Source organism: Engystomops pustulosus, chromosome 5 (genome assembly GCF_040894005.1).
Source record: "Engystomops pustulosus chromosome 5, aEngPut4.maternal, whole genome shotgun sequence".
In the NCBI taxonomy this organism is placed as follows: domain Eukaryota; kingdom Metazoa; phylum Chordata; class Amphibia; order Anura; family Leptodactylidae; genus Engystomops; species Engystomops pustulosus.
In genome coordinates, this window is record NC_092415.1 from 109,514,286 (window position 1) to 109,532,288 (window position 18,003).

General features: G+C 42.8%; 1 protein-coding gene across 2 annotated transcripts in view; it reads left to right on the forward strand.

Annotated features, from left to right (window-relative positions):
• The window catches only part of AHRR (aryl hydrocarbon receptor repressor), a 317,910-nt gene that overhangs the window by 186,115 nt on the left and 113,792 nt on the right, over positions 1–18,003 (forward strand). The window lies entirely within an intron of this gene.

The window sequence follows — 18,003 nt, forward strand, 5'->3', positions numbered from 1 at the left end:
TTATCTCCAGAAGTTGGCAAAATCAAAAAAGTAATTTTCATTAGGTTTTCATTTTTGTAAATGTATGAAAACATTATAAAACCTATACAAATTTGCTATCCCCTCAATCGTACCGACCCAAAGAATAAAGTAGACATGTCATTTGATTTAAGTTAGAATTTTGGAGATTTCTCTGAATATGATTAAATTAATAATTAGAGATGAGCGAACACTAAAATGCTCGGGTACTCGTTATTCGAGACGAACTTTTCCCGATGCTCGAGTGCTCGTCTCGAATAACGAACCCCATTGAAGTCAATGGGAGACTCGAGCATTTTTCAAGGGGACCAAGGCTCTGCACAGGGAAGCTTGGCCAAACACCTGGGAACCTCAGAAAAGGATGGAAACACCACGGAAATGGACAGGAAACAGCAGGGGCAGCATGCATGGATGCCTCTGAGGCTGCCTAATCGCACCATTATGCCAAAATTATGGGCAACAGCATGGCCATGACAGAGTGACAGAATGAAGCTGGATAGCATCTAAAACATCCAATAATTGACCCTGACACTATAGGGGACGGCATGCAGAGGCAGCGGCAGCAGGCTAGAGAGTGTCATGGCGACATACCCTAAATGGACTCAGGCTTCAAACCAATGGGTGGCAGAGAGGAACCAAAGGAGGTGAGCAAGAAGCGCTCAAATAATATCGGTACATGATAAAAGTTTGCCAGTATATTTTGTGGATTACACAGCAGGGTGGCGACAAAGTTAACATGGAAGCCATGAAAACAACCCAAAATTCTGCCTGACACAGCTCGTTTGATAAGGGGACCATGTATGGAGGCAGTGAACTAGTAGTAGATTAAAGGTGCTGCAGTTAAAACTATGTTAGTTGGATCTTGGCATGGAGCTGGCGCTCCGCTGCCAGGCGAGCTTTCGCCAATCCAAGCCCCTGTCTATAGGCTACTCCCCAAACAGCACTTCTAAGAACCTTTTGTATAAGATCAAGTGTAGTAGCAATCTTATAAGTTTAGGATATGGCGGGTGAGGGGAATGTAAACAGATGCGCAAGAAGCGCTGAAATAATATCCCTAAATGGTAAAAGTTTGCAAGTATATTTTGTGGATTACACAGCAGGGTGGCGACAAAGTTAACAACTTTGATGTGGAATGCCCTGTAATAGCTCTTGGGCGGTGTGCCTTTTATCGCCTAGGCTCAGCAGTTTCAGCACCGCCTGCTGTCGCTTAGCGACGGCACTGCTGCTGTGCCTAGAGCTACCGACTGATGGCGCCATGCCCACGGATGGTAATTCGGAGGAGGAGGAGGTGGAGGAGGGGTGGGAGGAGGTATAGTAGGCCTTTGAGACCTGGACCGAGGTAGGCCCCGCAATTCTCTGCGTCGGCAGTATATGACCAGCCCCAGGGTCAGACTCGGTCCCAGCCTGCACCAAGTTAAGTGTAGTAGCGTTCTTATAAGTTTGGGATATGGCGGGTGAGGGGAATGTAAACAGATGCGCAAGAAGCGCATGATGCGCATGGAGCTGGCGTTCCGCTGCCAGGCGAGCTTTCGCCAATCCAAGCCCCTGTCTCTAGGCTACTCCCCAAACAGCACTTCTAATAACCTTTTGTATAAGATCAAGTGTAGTAGCGTTCTTATAAGTTTAGGATATGCCGGGTGAGGGGAATGTAAACAGATGCGCAAGAAGCGCTGAAATAATATCCCTAAATGGTAAAAGTTTGCCAGTATATTTTGTGGATAACACAGCAGGGTGGCGACAAAGTTAACAACTTTGATGTGGAATCCATGAAAACAACCCAAATTTCTGCCTGACACACCTCGTTTGATAAAGGGACGATGTATGGAGGCAGCTATATGGACGACTTTTGGAGGTAGCAATGGAGACAACGTGTGGAGGCTGCTATGGAGACAATTTAATTTGGATAGTGCCTGTATGTGGCAGTCCCAAACATTTTTCAAACCAGAGGAGCAGGTAGGTGGCCCTCCAGTAAAATGGGATAGATTGAGTGCCTGTATGTGGCAGTCCCAAAAATGTTTCAAACCAGAGGAGCAGGTAGGTGGCCCTCCAGTAAAATGGAATAGATTGAGTGCCTGTATGTGGCAGTCCCAAAAATTCTTCAAACCAGAGGAGCAGGTAGGTGGCCCTCCAGTAAAATGGAATAGATTGAGTGCCTGTATGTGGCAGTCCCAAAAATGTTTCAAACCAGAGGAGCAGGTAGGTGGCCCTCCAGTAAAATGGAATAGATTGAGTGCCTGTATGTGGCAGTCCCAAAAATTGTTCAAACCAGAGGAGCAGGTAGGTGGCCCTGCAGTAAAATGGAATAGATTGAGTGCCTGTATGTGGCAGTCCCAAAAATGTTTCAAACCAGAGGAGCAGGTAGGTGGCCCTCCAGTAAAATGGAATAGATTGAGTGCCTGTATGTGGCAGTCCCAAAAATTGTTCAAACCAGAGGAGCAGGTAGGTGGCCCTGCAGTAAAATGGAATAGATTGAGTGCCTGTATGTGGCAGTCCCAAAAATGTTTCAAACCAGAGGAGCAGGTAGGTGGCCCTCCAGTAAAATGGAATAGATTGAGTGCCTGTATGTGGCAGTCCCAAAAATTTTTTAAAACAGAGGACCGGGTAGGTGGCCCTCCAGAAAAATGGAATAGATTGAGTGCCTGTATGTGGCACTCACAAAAATTGTTTCAAACAGAGGACCGGGTAGGTGGCCCTCCAGAAAAATTAAATGCATGAAGTACTATAGCAAGAGCCAGTGGGCCCTGTCAAAAAATAGCCATTTTCCTCTGCTTTACTGTACAAAGAGGAGGAGAAGGAGGAAAATGAGGAGGAGGAGGAGGAGTGGATCAATTATTCAGGTTGAGCTTCCTTCACCTGGTGGAGATTGGAAATTCTGAGAAATCCAGCCTTTATTCATTTTAATAAGCGTCAGCCTGTCAGCGCTGTCAGTCGACAGGCGTGTACGCTTATCGGTGATGATGCCACCAGCTGCACTGAAAACCCGCTCGGACAAGACGCTAGCGGCAGGGCAGGCAAGAACCTCCAAGGCGTACAGCGCCAGTTCGTGCCACATGTCCAGCTTTGAAACCCAGTAGTTGTAGGGAGCTGTGTGATCATTTAGGACGATGGTATGGTCAGCTACGTACTCCCTCACCATCTTTCTGTAAAGATCAGCCCTACTCTGCCGAGACTGGGGACAGGTGACAGTGTCTTGCTGGGGTGACATAAAGCTGGCAAAAGCCTTGTAAAGCGTACCCTTGCCAGTGCTGGACAAGCTGCCTGCTCGCCTACTCTCCCTCGCTACTTGTCCCGCAGAACTACGCACTCTGCCGCTAGCGCTGTCAGAAGGGAAATACTGTTTCAGCTTGTGCACCAGGGCCTGCTGGTATTCATGCATTCTCACACTCCTTTCCTCTCCAGGGATGAGAGTGGGAAGATTTTGCTTGTACCGTGGGTCCAGGAGAGTGAACACCCAGTAATCGGTGCTGGAATAAATTCTTTGAACGCGAGGGTCACGGGATAGGCAGCCTAGCATGAAATCTGCCATATGCGCCAGAGTACCAACGCGTAAGAATTCACTCCCCTCACTGGCCTGACTGTCCATTTCCTCCTCCTCCAACTCCTCCAACTGCTCTTCTTCTGCCCATACACGCTGAACAGTGAAGGACTCAACAATGGTCCCCTCTTGTGTCTCGCCAACATTCTCCTCCTCTTCCTCCTCATCCTCCTCCACCTCCTCCGATATGCGCTGAGAAACAGACCTCAGGGTGCTTTGGCTATCAACAAGGGAATATTCTTCCCCCGTCTCTTGTGACGAGCGCAAAGCTTCCGACTTCATGCTGACCAGAGAGTTTTTCAACAGGCCAAGCAGCGGGATGGTGAGGCTGATGATGGCGGCATCGCCACTGACCATCTGTGTTGACTCCTCAAAGTTACTCAGCACCTGACAGATATCAGACATCCACGTCCACTCCTCATTGTAGACTTGAGGAAGCTGACTGACCTGACTACCAGTTCTGGTGGAAGTTGACATCTGGCAGTCTACAATCGCTCTGCGCTGCTGGTAAACTCTGGATAACATGGTCAGTGTTGAATTCCACCTCGTGGGCACGTCGCACAACAGTCGGTGAGCGGGCAGTTGGAGGCGGCGCTGCGCTGCCCTGAGAGTGGCAGCATCTGGGCTGGACTTCCTGAAATGCGCACAGATGCGGCGCACCTTCGTGAGCAAATCAGACAGATTGGGGTATGTCTTGAGGAAACGCTGCACTATCAGATTTAACACATGGGCCAGGCATGGCACATGTGTCAGTCTGCCGAGTTGCAGAGCCGCCACCAGGTTACGGCCGTTGTCACACACAACCATTCCCGGCTTGAGGTTCAGCGGTGCCAGCCACAGATCAGTCTGCGCCGTGATGCCCTGTAATAGCTCTTGGGCGGTGTGCCTTTTGTCGCCTAGGCTCAGCAGTTTGAGCACCGCCTGCTGTCGCTTAGCGACGGCACTGCTGCTGTGCCTAGAGCTACCGACTGATGGCGCCGTGCCCATGGATGGTAGTTCGGAGGAGGAGGTGGAGGAGGGGTGGGAGGAGGAGGAGGCATAGTAGGCCTGAAACACCTGGACCGAGGTAGGCCCCGCAATCCTCGGCGTCGGCAGTATATGAGCAGCCCCAGGGTCAGACTCGGTCCCAGCCTCCACCAAGTTAACCCAATGTGCCGTCAGCGATATATAGTGGCCCTGCCCGGCAGCACTCGTCCACGTGTCCGTGGTCAGGTGGACCTTGTCAGAAACGGCGTTGGTCAGGGCACGGATGATGTTGTCTGACACGTGCTGGTGCAGGGCTGGGACGGCACATCGGGAAAAGTAGTGGCGGCTGGGGACCGAATACCGAGGGGCGGCCGCCGCCATGAGGTTGCGAAAGGCCTCGGTCTCTACTAGCCTATAGGGCAGCATCTCCAGGCTAAGCAATCTGGAGATGTGCACATTAAGGGCTTGGGCGTGCGGGTGGGTTGCACTATATTTGCGTTTCCGCTCCAGCGTCTGGGGTATGGAGAGCTGAACGCTGGTGGATGCTGTGGAGGATCGTGGAGGCGACGATGGGGTTTTTGTGCCAGGGTCCTGGGCAGGGGGCTGACTAGCAGCTGACACAGGGGAAGGAGCAGTGGTGTGCACGGCCGGAGGTGAACGGGCTTGTTGCCACTGAGTGGGGTGCTTAGCATTCATATGCCTGCGCATACTGGTGGTAGTTAAGCTAGTAGTGGTGGAACCCCTGCTGAGCCTGGTTTGGCAAATGTTGCACACCACAGTCCGTCGGTCATCCGGTGTTTCCTTAAAGAACCTCCACACTTCTGAAGATCTAGCCCTCGCCGCAAGAGCCCTCACCACGGGAGCTTCACTAGTTGACAGTGGCGCTGATGCACCAGCTCTGGCCCTGCCTCTCCGTCTGGCCCCACCACTGCCTCTTCCAACCTGTTCAGGTCGAGGACTCTCCTCCGTCTCAGAAGCACTGTGTTCACCCGGCCTCTCAACCCAGCTTGGGTCTGTCACCTCATCATCCTCCGATCCCTCAGTCTGCTCCCCCCTCGGACTTCCTGCCCTGACAACAACTTCCCCACTGTCTGACAACCGTGTCTCCTCATCGTCGGACACCTCTTTACACACTTCCACTACGTCAAGAAGGTCATCATCACCCACAGACTGTGACTGGTGGAAAACCTGGGCATCGGAAAATTGCTCAGCAGCAACCGGACAAGTGGTTTGTGACTGTGGGAAGGGTCCAGAAAACAGTTCCTCAGAGTATGCCGGTTCAAATGCCAAATTTTCCTGGGAGGGGGCAGACTGGGGGGGAGGAGGCTGAGGTGCAGGAGCTGGAGGAGTGGGGATTTCGGTGACATGGGTGGACTGCGTGGAAGACTGACTGGTGGTGGACAAATTGCTCGAAGCATTGTCAGCAATCCACGACATCACCTGTTCGCACTGTTCTGGCCTCAACAGTGCTCTACCACGAGTCCCAGTAACTTCAGACATGAACCTAGGGAGTGTAGCTCTGCGGCGTTCCCCTGCTCCCTCATCAGCAGGTGGTGTCTCACCCCGCCCAGGACCACGGCCTCTGACCCCTGCAGTAGTTGGACGCCCACGTCCCCGCCCTCGTCCTCTACCCCTAGCCCTCGGGTTAAACAATTTTAAAATGAGAGTTATAACTTTTTTTTTTTTTTTACTTCTTTTTGTTTTTTTTTGTGTTTTTTTGTGTTTTTTTTTTTTTTGTGTTTTTTGTTTTTTTTTTAGTTTTTAAAACCAAACAATCCTATCCTATTGCTATGGCTATTTTCTAGCCAAGTATCAAAGGAAGCACACTACTATGCCAGATGAGATTTAGTGCCTAATAGAAATCCAACCCCTACTGAATTTTGCCACTTCGGCCTTTGCTATGGATATGTGCGCCACTAAGCGCAGAACACAGCGGTCGCAAGTCTCACTACAAATTGCTCAGAATTGGCAAGTACATGCACTGCAGAAACTACAGCCACCAGCAGATCAACCAGAAATCAAATATATAGAACGCTACTGTAGGCTTCAAGAAGCTGTTTGTATTCTCCTATGGCTATTTTCTAGCCAAGTATCAAAGGAAGCACACTACTATGCCAGATGAGATGACACTGAGTTATTGCCTAATAGAAATCCAACCCCTACTGAATTTTGCCACTTCGGCCTTTGCTATGGATATGTGCGCCACTAAGCGCAGAACACAGCGGTCGCAAGTCTCACTACAAATTGCTCAGAATTGGCAAGTACATGCACTGCAGAAACTACAGCCACCAGCAGATCAACCAGAAATCAAATATATAGAACGCTACTGTAGGCTTCAAGAAGCTGTTTGTATTCTCCTATGGCTATTTTCTAGCCAAGTATCAAAGGAAGCACACTACTATGCCAGATGAGATGACACTGAGTTATTGCCTAATAGAAATCCAACCCCTACTGAATTTTGCCACTTCGGCCTTTGCTATGGATATGTGCGCCACTAAGCGCAGAACACAGCGGTCGCAAGTCTCACTACAAATTGCTCAGAATTGGCAAGTACATGCACTGCAGAAACTACAGCCACCAGCAGATCAACCAGAAATCAAATATATAGAACGCTACTGTAGGCTTCAAGAAGCTGTTTGTATTCTCCTATGGCTATTTTCTAGCCAAGTATCAAAGGAAGCACACTACTATGCCAGATGAGATGACACTGAGTTATTGCCTAATAGAAATCCAACCCCTACTGAATTTTGCCACTTCGGCCTTTGCTATGGATATGTGCGCCACTAAGCGCAGAACACAGCGGTCGCAAGTCTCACTACAAATTGCTCAGAATTGGCAAGTACATGCACTGCAGAAACTACAGCCACCAGCAGATCAACCAGAAATCAAATATATAGAACGCTACTGTAGGCTTCAAGAAGCTGTTTGTATTCTCCTATGGCTATTTTCTAGCCAAGTATCAAAGGAAGCACACTACTATGCCAGATGAGATGACACTGAGTTATTGCCTAATAGAAATCCAACCCCTACTGAATTTTGCCACTTCGGCCTTTGCTATGGATATGTGCGCCACTAAGCGCAGAACACAGCGGTCGCAAGTCTCACTACAAATTGCTCAGAATTGGCAAGTACATGCACTGCAGAAACTACAGCCACCAGCAGATCAACCAGAAATCAAATATATAGAACGCTACTGTAGGCTTCAAGAAGCTGTTTGTATTCTCCTATGGCTATTTTCTAGCCAAGTATCAAAGGAAGCACACTACTATGCCAGATGAGATGACACTGAGTTATTGCCTAATAGAAATCCAACCCCTACTGAATTTTGCCACTTCGGCCTTTGCTATGGATATGTGCGCCACTAAGCGCAGAACACAGCGGTCGCAAGTCTCACTACAAATTGCTCAGAATTGGCAAGTACATGCACTGCAGAAACTACAGCCACCAGCAGATCAACCAGAAATCAAATATATAGAACGCTACTGTAGGCTTCAAGAAGCTGTTTGTATTCTCCTATGGCTATTTTCTAGCCAAGTATCAAAGGAAGCACACTACTATGCCAGATGAGATGACACTGAGTTATTGCCTAATAGAAATCCAACCCCTACTGAATTTTCCCACTTCGGCCTTTGCTATGGATATGTGCGCCACTAAGCGCAGAACACAGCGGTCGCAAGTCTCACTACAAATTGCTCAGAATTGGCAAGTACATGCACTGCAGAAACTACAGCCACCAGCAGATCAACCAGAAATCAAATATATAGAACGCTACTGTAGGCTTCAAGAAGCTGTTTGTATTCTCCTATGGCTATTTTCTAGCCAAGTATCAAAGGAAGCACACTACTATGCCAGATGAGATGACACTGAGTTATTGCCTAATAGAAATCCAACCCCTACTGAATTTTCCCACTTCGGCCTTTGCTATGGATATGTGCGCCACTAAGCGCAGAACACAGCGGTCGCAAGTCTCACTACAAATTGCTCAGAATTGGCAAGTACATGCACTGCAGAAACTACAGCCACCAGCAGATCAACCAGAAATCAAATATATAGAACGCTACTGTAGGCTTCAAGAAGCTGTTTGTATTCTCCTATGGCTATTTTCTAGCCAAGTATCAAAGGAAGCACACTACTATGCCAGATGAGATGACACTGAGTTATTGCCTAATAGAAATCCAACCCCTACTGAATTTTCCCACTTCGGTCTTTGCTATGGATATGTGTGCCACTAAGAGCTAAACACAACGGTAGCAAGTCCCCCTGCTAATTCCTCACAAAATGGTAAAAGATGCAAATTAAAATAAAAAAAGTAGAACGTTATTGTAGCCCTAAGAAGGGCTTTTGGGTTCTTTGAGAATCACTCCTGCCTAACAGTAAGCTAATAGAACACCCTAACGCTTTCCCTGACCAGCAGCAGCTCTCTCCCTAGCGGCATCCAGAGACAGAATGATCCGAGCAGCGCGGCCAGCGGCTAGTCTATCCCAGGGTCACCTGATCTGGCCAGCCAACCACTGCTATCGACGTGTAAGGGTACCACGTCATGCTGGGTGGAGTGCAGAGTCTCCTGGCTTGTGATTGGCTCTGTTTCTGGCCGCCAAAAAGCAAAACGGCGGGAGCTGCCATTTTCTCGAGCGGGCGAAGTATTCGTCCGAGTAACGAGCAGTTTCGAGTACCCTAATGCTCAACCGAGCATCAAGCTCGGACGAGCATGTTCGCTCATCTCTATTAATAATGTCATATAAATATCTCAATATGGGAAACAAGTTGTTTACTTGTTGTTTACTTATATAAAGTAAGTGCCAGACCTGTAACAAGCTTCACTTCAGAGCCCACTGACCTGAAAATGTCACCGATTAGGTTTTGCGTGATCTGAGTCACTTACAAGGATGTTCACATCAAAGCCTGCCTGTTGGGTTCCTCTTTTAAACAGCAGTAACCATAGCAGTCCATCTCCAGGGAGAGAGTAGACAGCTAGTTTTCCATCATTCCAAAACTAATAATCCAAATATATTTGGGGATTTTATATACTTTTTTGGACTGGAACATGGTTCTATGTAAAGTGTCTTTGAAATTAACTTAACATTGTGGGAATTGGGTAAATTATCAGTACATACAAAACACATGAAATGTCTAAGCATGGCATTATAAGAATAAAGTATATGTAATTTATTATTATATTGTGATGTAGGGAAGTAAATGTGTCTAGAAAACATTTAGAGTTAAAAGGAACCTGTCAGCAGAAATCGACTCAATAAACCACTACAACTATGTTGTCAAGCAGCTTAACACCTTGCAGTTCATGTTTCTTTCCATTTTAACCCCTTCCTGACGCGCGCCGTACTAGTACGGCGCACGCCGGGTCCCGGTGCATGGAGAGGGCTCGCGGGCCGAGCCCTCTCCAAAGCCGGTAAGTCTTTGCTGCATATTGCAGCAAAGGCTTAACGGTAACACCCGCGATCGGTGCTAGCGCCGATCGCGGGTGCTTTCACCGCAATCACAGCATTGCCGGAGGCTTCAAAAAGATGGCGCCGCATGGGCGCCGCCATCTTGGCGCGGATCTTCGCTCCCCGATGACGTCACGGGGAGCGGTGATCCGTTGCCATGACAGCATCGGGCCTCACGAAGGCCCGAAGCTGTCTCGTTTTAACCTATTCATTACAATGTGCTATCAGCACATTGTAATGAATGAGGAGTAAAATCCCCATATACTGCCATATTGCAGTATGGCAGTATATGGTAGGATCGATCAGACAACCTAGGGTTAAAGTACCCTAGGGAGTCTGAAAAATAGTTAAAGTAAAAGTAAAAAAAAGTTTAAAAAAAAAAAATTATATTAAAAAAACCTGAAAATTCAAATCACCCCCCTTTCCCTAGAACTGATATTAATATTAATAAACAGTAAAAATCATAAACACATTAGGTATCACCGTGTCCGAAAATGTCCGATCTATCAAAATATAATAACGGTTTTTCACTGCGTTTAACCCCGTAACGGAAAATAGCGTCCAAAGTCAAAAATGACATTTTTTTGCCATTTTGGAAAATATAAAAAAATTTATAAAAAGTGATCAAAAGGTAGCACAGTCCTAACAATGATAGCAATGAAAACGCCATCAAAAGTCGCAAAAAATGACACCACCCACAGTTTCGTACACCAAAGTATGAAAAAGTTATTAGCGCCAGAAGATGACAAAATCAAAAAAAACATTTTTGTACAGGAGGTTTTAATTTTTTTAAATGTATGAAAACATTATAAAACCTGTACAAATGTGGTATCCCTGTGATCGTAGCAACCCAAAGAATAAAGTAGACCTGTCATTTGGGGCACACAGTGAAAGCTGTAAAATCCAAGCCCACAAGAAAACGTCGCAAATGTGTTTTTTCACCATTTTCACTGCATTTGGAATTTTTTTCCCGCTTCCCAGTACGCGCCATGGAACATTAAATACCGTCACTACGAAGTGCAATTTGTTACGCAGAAAATAAGCCATAACAGAGCTCTTTATGTGGAAAAATAAAAAAGTTATAGATTTTTGAAGGTGGGGTGTGAAAAATGGAAGTGAAAAAACTAAAAAAGGCCAAGTCGTTAAGGGGTTAAAGTGAGATGTAAATTGGTTGTATAAACTCCAGCGCCGTCAATTAAAGCGTAGAGGCATTTTAAGGAAAAGAGGGTTTAACTTTAGTGCTTAACTCTCCTCCTCATTGACTTTACACAATCAATTTACATCTCACTCCATAATTGATTTTCCAGGTTATGCAACCATTTGGATGAAAGAAATATTAACATGGACGATGTTAACCCATTTGACAGCAAACTGGTAGTAGGTTATTAGATAAATTTCTTCTGACAAGTTCCCTTTAAGATAAGTTAACATGTTTCACAGTTTCACAGATGTTTTGAGTCTTTTTTTCAGTATTTTTGAAAAATAACTATTTTAATGAAGGTAAAAGAAAAATTTGTAAAAACCACGCCACAATCCAAACATGTTAAACGATATTTAATATATTACATTTACTCATAGAGGGAGATTTATCTTCTTTAGCTTCTCGGCGTATAATTGTCTAAAACTTTTGAGCAGGCATTGTTTTTGCAATTTTTTTTAGCAAGAAAAAAACACAACTCTATGGCGCAAAAAGTACACCACCACGGCATATATCAACTCACTTGGGTGTGCAACACGAGATATATCAACTGAGAATTTTCAAAAGAATGCAGATTTAATCGGAAAACTGTGGGTCCTTTGCTACTACGTCTGGGGGAGATTTTTCATAATTTATTTGTGTGGGTTGTTGTGTTTTTTTACTAGCTCCTTTGTTTTTGAATTGGTTTTCTCCATTGCACTGCATCTATCTTCCTGTCCGTTGTTTTTCCTCGTGTTCACCTAATTTTCAGCGGTTTTTAAACATGCACTTATGCTGGAGCTAAAATACAGCTGGCGCATGCTCTGTAAGCCTGCATAGAATAGGTGTATTTTATCGCCAGCATAAGCGTGAGTTTAAAAAAATGCTGAAAATAAATCAAGTGAACGCAAGGAAAAACCAACAGACGGGAAGATAGATGCAGCACAAGGGAGAAAACCAAGCTTGTGGCGGAAAAATTGCTCAATTTTAAAGTTTTTGCTGAATTTTATGTTTTTAGGTATCTGTGAATTTCCTGTCCAAAAACATTGCAAAAAGGCAAAAATTAAGCAGATGTGCTCAATATACTTGCGACTTGTGCAGTCTATTCCCACAACGGATCCTATGACGGCAAGCCCCCCTATTTATGTTTGAAAGCCAGCGCAGCCACTCAACAATTTGAACGTGTGCAACACAATCCCCAGTTAACTACCTTTCACAGCGGCGCAAATCCCGAAAACGTCTGAAAATCCGACAAAAGTGCGATCCGCGGACCCTTAGTAAATAATCCATTTAAATATCTGTGTTAAATCCTGCCTAATGATAAATCTCCCCCATATAATGTGAGCAGTTTGGCCATTTGTGGTTCACAGTTCAACATTCTATACCATAACCCCGTTCCCAATAAGTTGCTCCTGCTTGTCTGGAGACATTTGAAAATTATGGGTGTCTTTGAAATATCCGTTTTTATTGGTGTATTAATTTTATAAATTAAAGGGGTATTCTCGTCAGGGCATTCACATCCAGACTCATTAATCTGCCATGTATAAACATTTCTTCAATTAGATGTCATTAAAAAAAATTCACCTGTCATATGGTCCCTTAGAAACAAGATCGTGTCCCTGGATACGGCCTCCTCTCCTGGTGTGATTGCACAAAGAAACAAAAAGTTTTTGTATATGAAATGTCCGGGAGTTACTGCATGTCCCACAGCCGTCCTATAGTAATGATTGCTGAAGCCAGGTGGTCAGTTAACATGACTACATTTCTGAGAAATTATCTTCACACAGGAACATTTTTTTTAATAACATCCAATTGAAGAAATGTTTACATATGGCAAATGAACTAAATTAAATTTAAATGCCCAGATGCGAATACCCCTTTAATATATTAAAAAAGATGCAATAGATTGGCCCACAAAAAAGACAAAATTCAGGTGCGGAAAAACAATAGTTACTGTTGTCTGTTGACCTCTATGGGGAGTGTGAGTGACCGCCACTTATTGTCAGTAGTAAATCTTATGTTATCTACCCCAGCATTGTAATTGAAATGTTAGATTTCATTGTAATTCTTACACAAGCTCTTGTGAGCAGGGCCCTCATCCCTATTGTTTTATATTAGTGCTCTGTAATGTATTATTTTGTACCCAATGATCAATAAAGCGCTGTGAAATATGATGGCAATAAATAATGATTTATTATTGTCTGTTATTGCCCTAGCTGGAGCAGGAATTTCTGCGGAACCAATAGGAGATCTGCTGCATCAGTTCTTCGGTTAATATTGTTGGCGTGCAAATAATTATTCTTATGGTTTCCCTTTCTGCAATGAAGACACAAAGTCATCTACATTGCACTAGGTGAACATTGATAAAAATCAACTACAATTAACTGGCCGATGACCATTAATTCCTATTTCTTGTCTGGGTAGCAAGAGCTTCAAGTTTTCTCAATTAACAGATTTATATAGAGAGAAGGTGACAGTAGAGACCTCGTAGTAAAGAATGCTCTTCTAGTAAATACCTGTAAGTAGGTATCAAGAGACCTACATGTGCATGCTTCACAGTGTAAACTTAATTGTGTTGCGTGTAAGGAGCAGTTGCAGGTCTTCGTGACAATTTATAATTGGATGTACATATTACCGTAAATGCAAATGTAATCCAAGACTTAAAGGCCAAGCCTCTGTTACTGGAGTTATATAGTATGAAACAGACTTTTTTAATATGATACATAAAAAGAAATAAAAGAAACTTTAAGTGAATATTCCAGTTTTGTAAGATTTGTTAAATAATCCCATTACTCCAGCTCTCTTGATAAAAATGATTATATAAATAAAAGAGTTTGGTAGTTGTACCCTCTATTATGATTACAGGGTACACTGAGATAAATGACTGGTTTACAAGTTTGCTGTGTAGATCTACCACAGACTATGTCAGCTCTTATTTCAGAAGTCTTGAAATGTTTGAAATATACAATAAAGGAGAAAAAAAGTGATCAGATGTTTGTGTTATATAGACCCCAGACTGAGTAAGAGTGAAGGTTATAGTAAACTAACATAAAGTAATAAGGTTAAAGATAAAACAGCTTATTAAAATTATGATATTTTGAAATCTCTTTAGTGCCTTATGAAATCAATGATACCTATCCTGTTAGATTTAATACAGATCTAGGTGCACAAAACAAGAATTTAGTGTTGTACGCATACAATTCATAAATCAGATCACACATGGAATATTTAGGTACTAATCTTTGCTTATTTCTAGACAGTCTTAGGCAGGTTGTATTCAGGCATGTTGGTACACATTTATTATGCTTGCTCTACCAGAAAACAGGCATACAACAAGCCTTTTTATGCCATTTTTAGGACTTTTCCATCCAGGCGTGGGTCCTAATCAGGCTTGGTCTAAACAGTTCTGACTTGTCAGAGAAGCATCCCTGATATAGTAAAAGCACTTCCCCCTCCAACCACCTGTAATCTCACTACAGCAGAGGATGTTAAAGCACACAGTGAGAGGGGGGAAGTGCTCCTGCACACTGTAACATCCAGTGAATCAGCAGCAAGGAGGGGCACTGGTAAAATCCCCAGGAGCTCTTCCGGCTCATAAGCATAATTTTAAAGTTGATTTTAAAAGGAAGGAGGCCATAGCTGACATGGTTACCCCAGTCACAGTGCCTGGATCTATGAGTAAGTGTCCCTGATTTATCATGATTGATTTTGATGGTAGAATTCAACAATTAATTGAAAACAAAAGTATAACATATACTGGTTATTTAAGATTTTATGGAACCACTTTACTGGTACATGACAATTTCATTTATATTACAAATGTAATGACTGCATTTAGTAATGTATTGTAAGTACCAAATCACCACCTGATGGTTTATATGAACTAGAACTACATAGTTACAATAAAGTTACAATACAAAGTTAAAAAAATGGCTGGCAAAAAAAGCTTTTAGATTAGTCCTTTAATCTCCAGTTATTCTTGTAAGAATGCATCCATTTATGCTACATTTCTTCTGTAGTTTAGACTCAGCTTGGCATTAATGTATTTAGTTTTCATTATAGCAGTGATTATAATCCCTTTCATAATTACTTTTACTGCTCATTAGATCATGAGAGATCCCTAATGGAAACATTATTTACATTCCATTGACATACACTGTTCATAGTATGATCTCATAATTCTGTTTTGTCTAGAAAAGTGGCATAAGATATGGTTTCAATTCCACTCTTCACTTACAGCCATATAGATTGTCACAAAAAAATGTGAATCTGGAAATAAATCTCTATCCTCTCTGAATATTAATAGCAAAGTCAATTCATTTTTGGAATACCATCATAAGCAAGTCTTGCAAAGTGATAGGCTGGAAGTAATGAGTTAAAGAATTGTGCATCTTTGCCACATTTTCTTGATGTTTTCTTCTGTAAATAATACATTCTTCAATTTCTCACAATAGCTGATTAGCAAAAGAAGCTCTTTCTTAGACATTTGTTCTTATTAATATAAATATTATAATTATGATTTATAAATTACATGTTTAATTTATTTACGAGGATTGTAATTGACATGATAAACTTTTTAAAGATGGTAGAACAGAACACTCAATGCAAAATATGTTTGTCATTGCCAAGAAAACTACAAAATGGAATTATATATTTGTAGGATTTAAAAACTATTGGGGCCACTTCTTTTTATTCTATTTTATTTGGGGTGCATGTTTAATTTGTCTAAGGGTGTGTTCAATTTACCATTCAAGTTTATTGGTTTTTTTTGCATCTCTTTTACAGATAAGTCCTTTGCTTCCTAGTTCCCTACATCATTAGGGGAGTGCAGTGTTTTTGTGCAAAAATTTGCATCTTTTTTTTTTAGGACCGTGCAACATTTAACATCAGGTTTCCAGTGATAAGTCAGTCGCAACACAGAAGAACTCAAGCACAGCATATTTTGCAGGCAATGGCCCAGATTTACTATTAGTGAGGCAAACTCACTAATCTGCAGAATATGCCAGATTAATGAAGATGGGCGCACATCTTCATTAGATGAAAAATTAGTTATGTATTGAACAAAAATGAAATGTTCTAAAATGCATTTGTTTTTCTTAAAAAGAGAAGTTAGAACATGGGCAACTGTGGTTTGGTGATTCACAATATTGGGGCAGATTTATCAAGCAGTCTGAAAGTCGCAATATTTCCATTTGCCCATGGCAACCAATCACAGCTCAGCTTTCATTTCACCAGTGCTCATGAATATTTTAAAGGGGAGCTGTGATTGGTTGCCATGGGCAATTGGAAATATTCTGACTTTCAGACACTTGATAAATCTGCCCCATTGTGTGAATCATCTCATATTATCAAAAAAGCTATAATTGCTCATGAATGAAAAGCAGCAGAATTTAGACATTTCTTTTATATATGCACCAGATTGAAGAGATTAAGAAAAATTAAGAAAAAAAAACTTCTCCAGTACAGCAGTGGAAGACTTGGTCTTTGATGTTTTATATAATTTTTTTGTCATTTCAATATAATACATAGTAATAATTTCAAGCATGACATTTCTTTATTTGTGTGGTGTTATTAGCACGAGATGGTAAATGACATTTGCTAGTTATACAGGTTCTGTAGAGCTGTCCTCTTATGACTGTTGTCTAGCCAGAAACACTAAACTCAAAGTGAATCATAAAAGTAAACAGAAAATATTGTTGCTCCTAATCATGCAGAAAATGATGCAGGTTCACAGAGGTTTGGAAAACTCTCCTAGAGAAATGTATCGGTCTGAAAGATTCCACCTTTCAGTGGTCAACGGAATGCTGGGAAATTATTTTTGTTCTGTTGCTGATAGGAGAGGGCATGTTCCCTACCAATTCTACCAAGTCTTTCAGCCAAACACAAAACAGTGAGGAGGACATAGCTAGGTTTCTGGAACTCATAGAAAAAAAATTGTGTTTGTATAAGTTTAATTATAGTATAAAACAACATCAGATTTTACGAAAAGCATGAGACATCATTGGATCATAGGCTAAGAGGAGTTTAAGGAAAAAAGCACAGGTGTGACTTGACTTGAATTTCCTGGACCTAAATGTGAAATTTATATTTGGGACCTCTTCTTATCATGTGTCATTTACACTAGTGGAATATTATAATAAGGCAATGTAGATCTGAAGGGCCTGGTGGTGACTACTCCCTCTGCACGCTATGAAAGGGAAAGGGCTATGGTATTGTTATGTTTCTTTTGCTTTCCCTTTTTATGAACTGTGTGGCCCACATTTATCAAAAATAGTGCAAACTGTACTATGTGCAATTCGTCTGTGAAGGGTGCAGTGTTTGACAGATTCATGAAATGTGCACGGTCTTAATGAATCTGGCGCCCCCTGCACTGCTCTGGCAGAATGCACCAGCTTTTTTTTGGTGCACTTTTCTCATGCAGCAGAATTGTGGCGCAGACAAAATTGTGGCGTACGTCTAAATGTAGAGCAGTCTGACTAAGTAATAACACACCCCTTTTGGTGCAATCTTTTTCTGTCTTGTCGGACACAGTGTAGCTGTGAGACAAAACTGGTGCAAACACTTTATAAATAAATGTGAAAGCAGTTTGCACTTTCTTTTCAGTACAAAGTCAGACAGAAAACTGGCGCAAACGATTTAACAAATGTGGGCCATTGTGTTTTGTGTTGATTCAAAAGCATGACAATTGTGTATGTCATGGTTAATCCTGTTCATTGAAGGATACAACATGAATCACCCTAAAAAAATTTAATTCAAGGGAACCAGAGTTTTGTTATACTAAACTGTGACTTGTTTGAGTATGAGACTTATGTTGGTCCAGCTGTCAGATCCCAACCGATCAGATTCTGCAGAGAGGTCTTTAC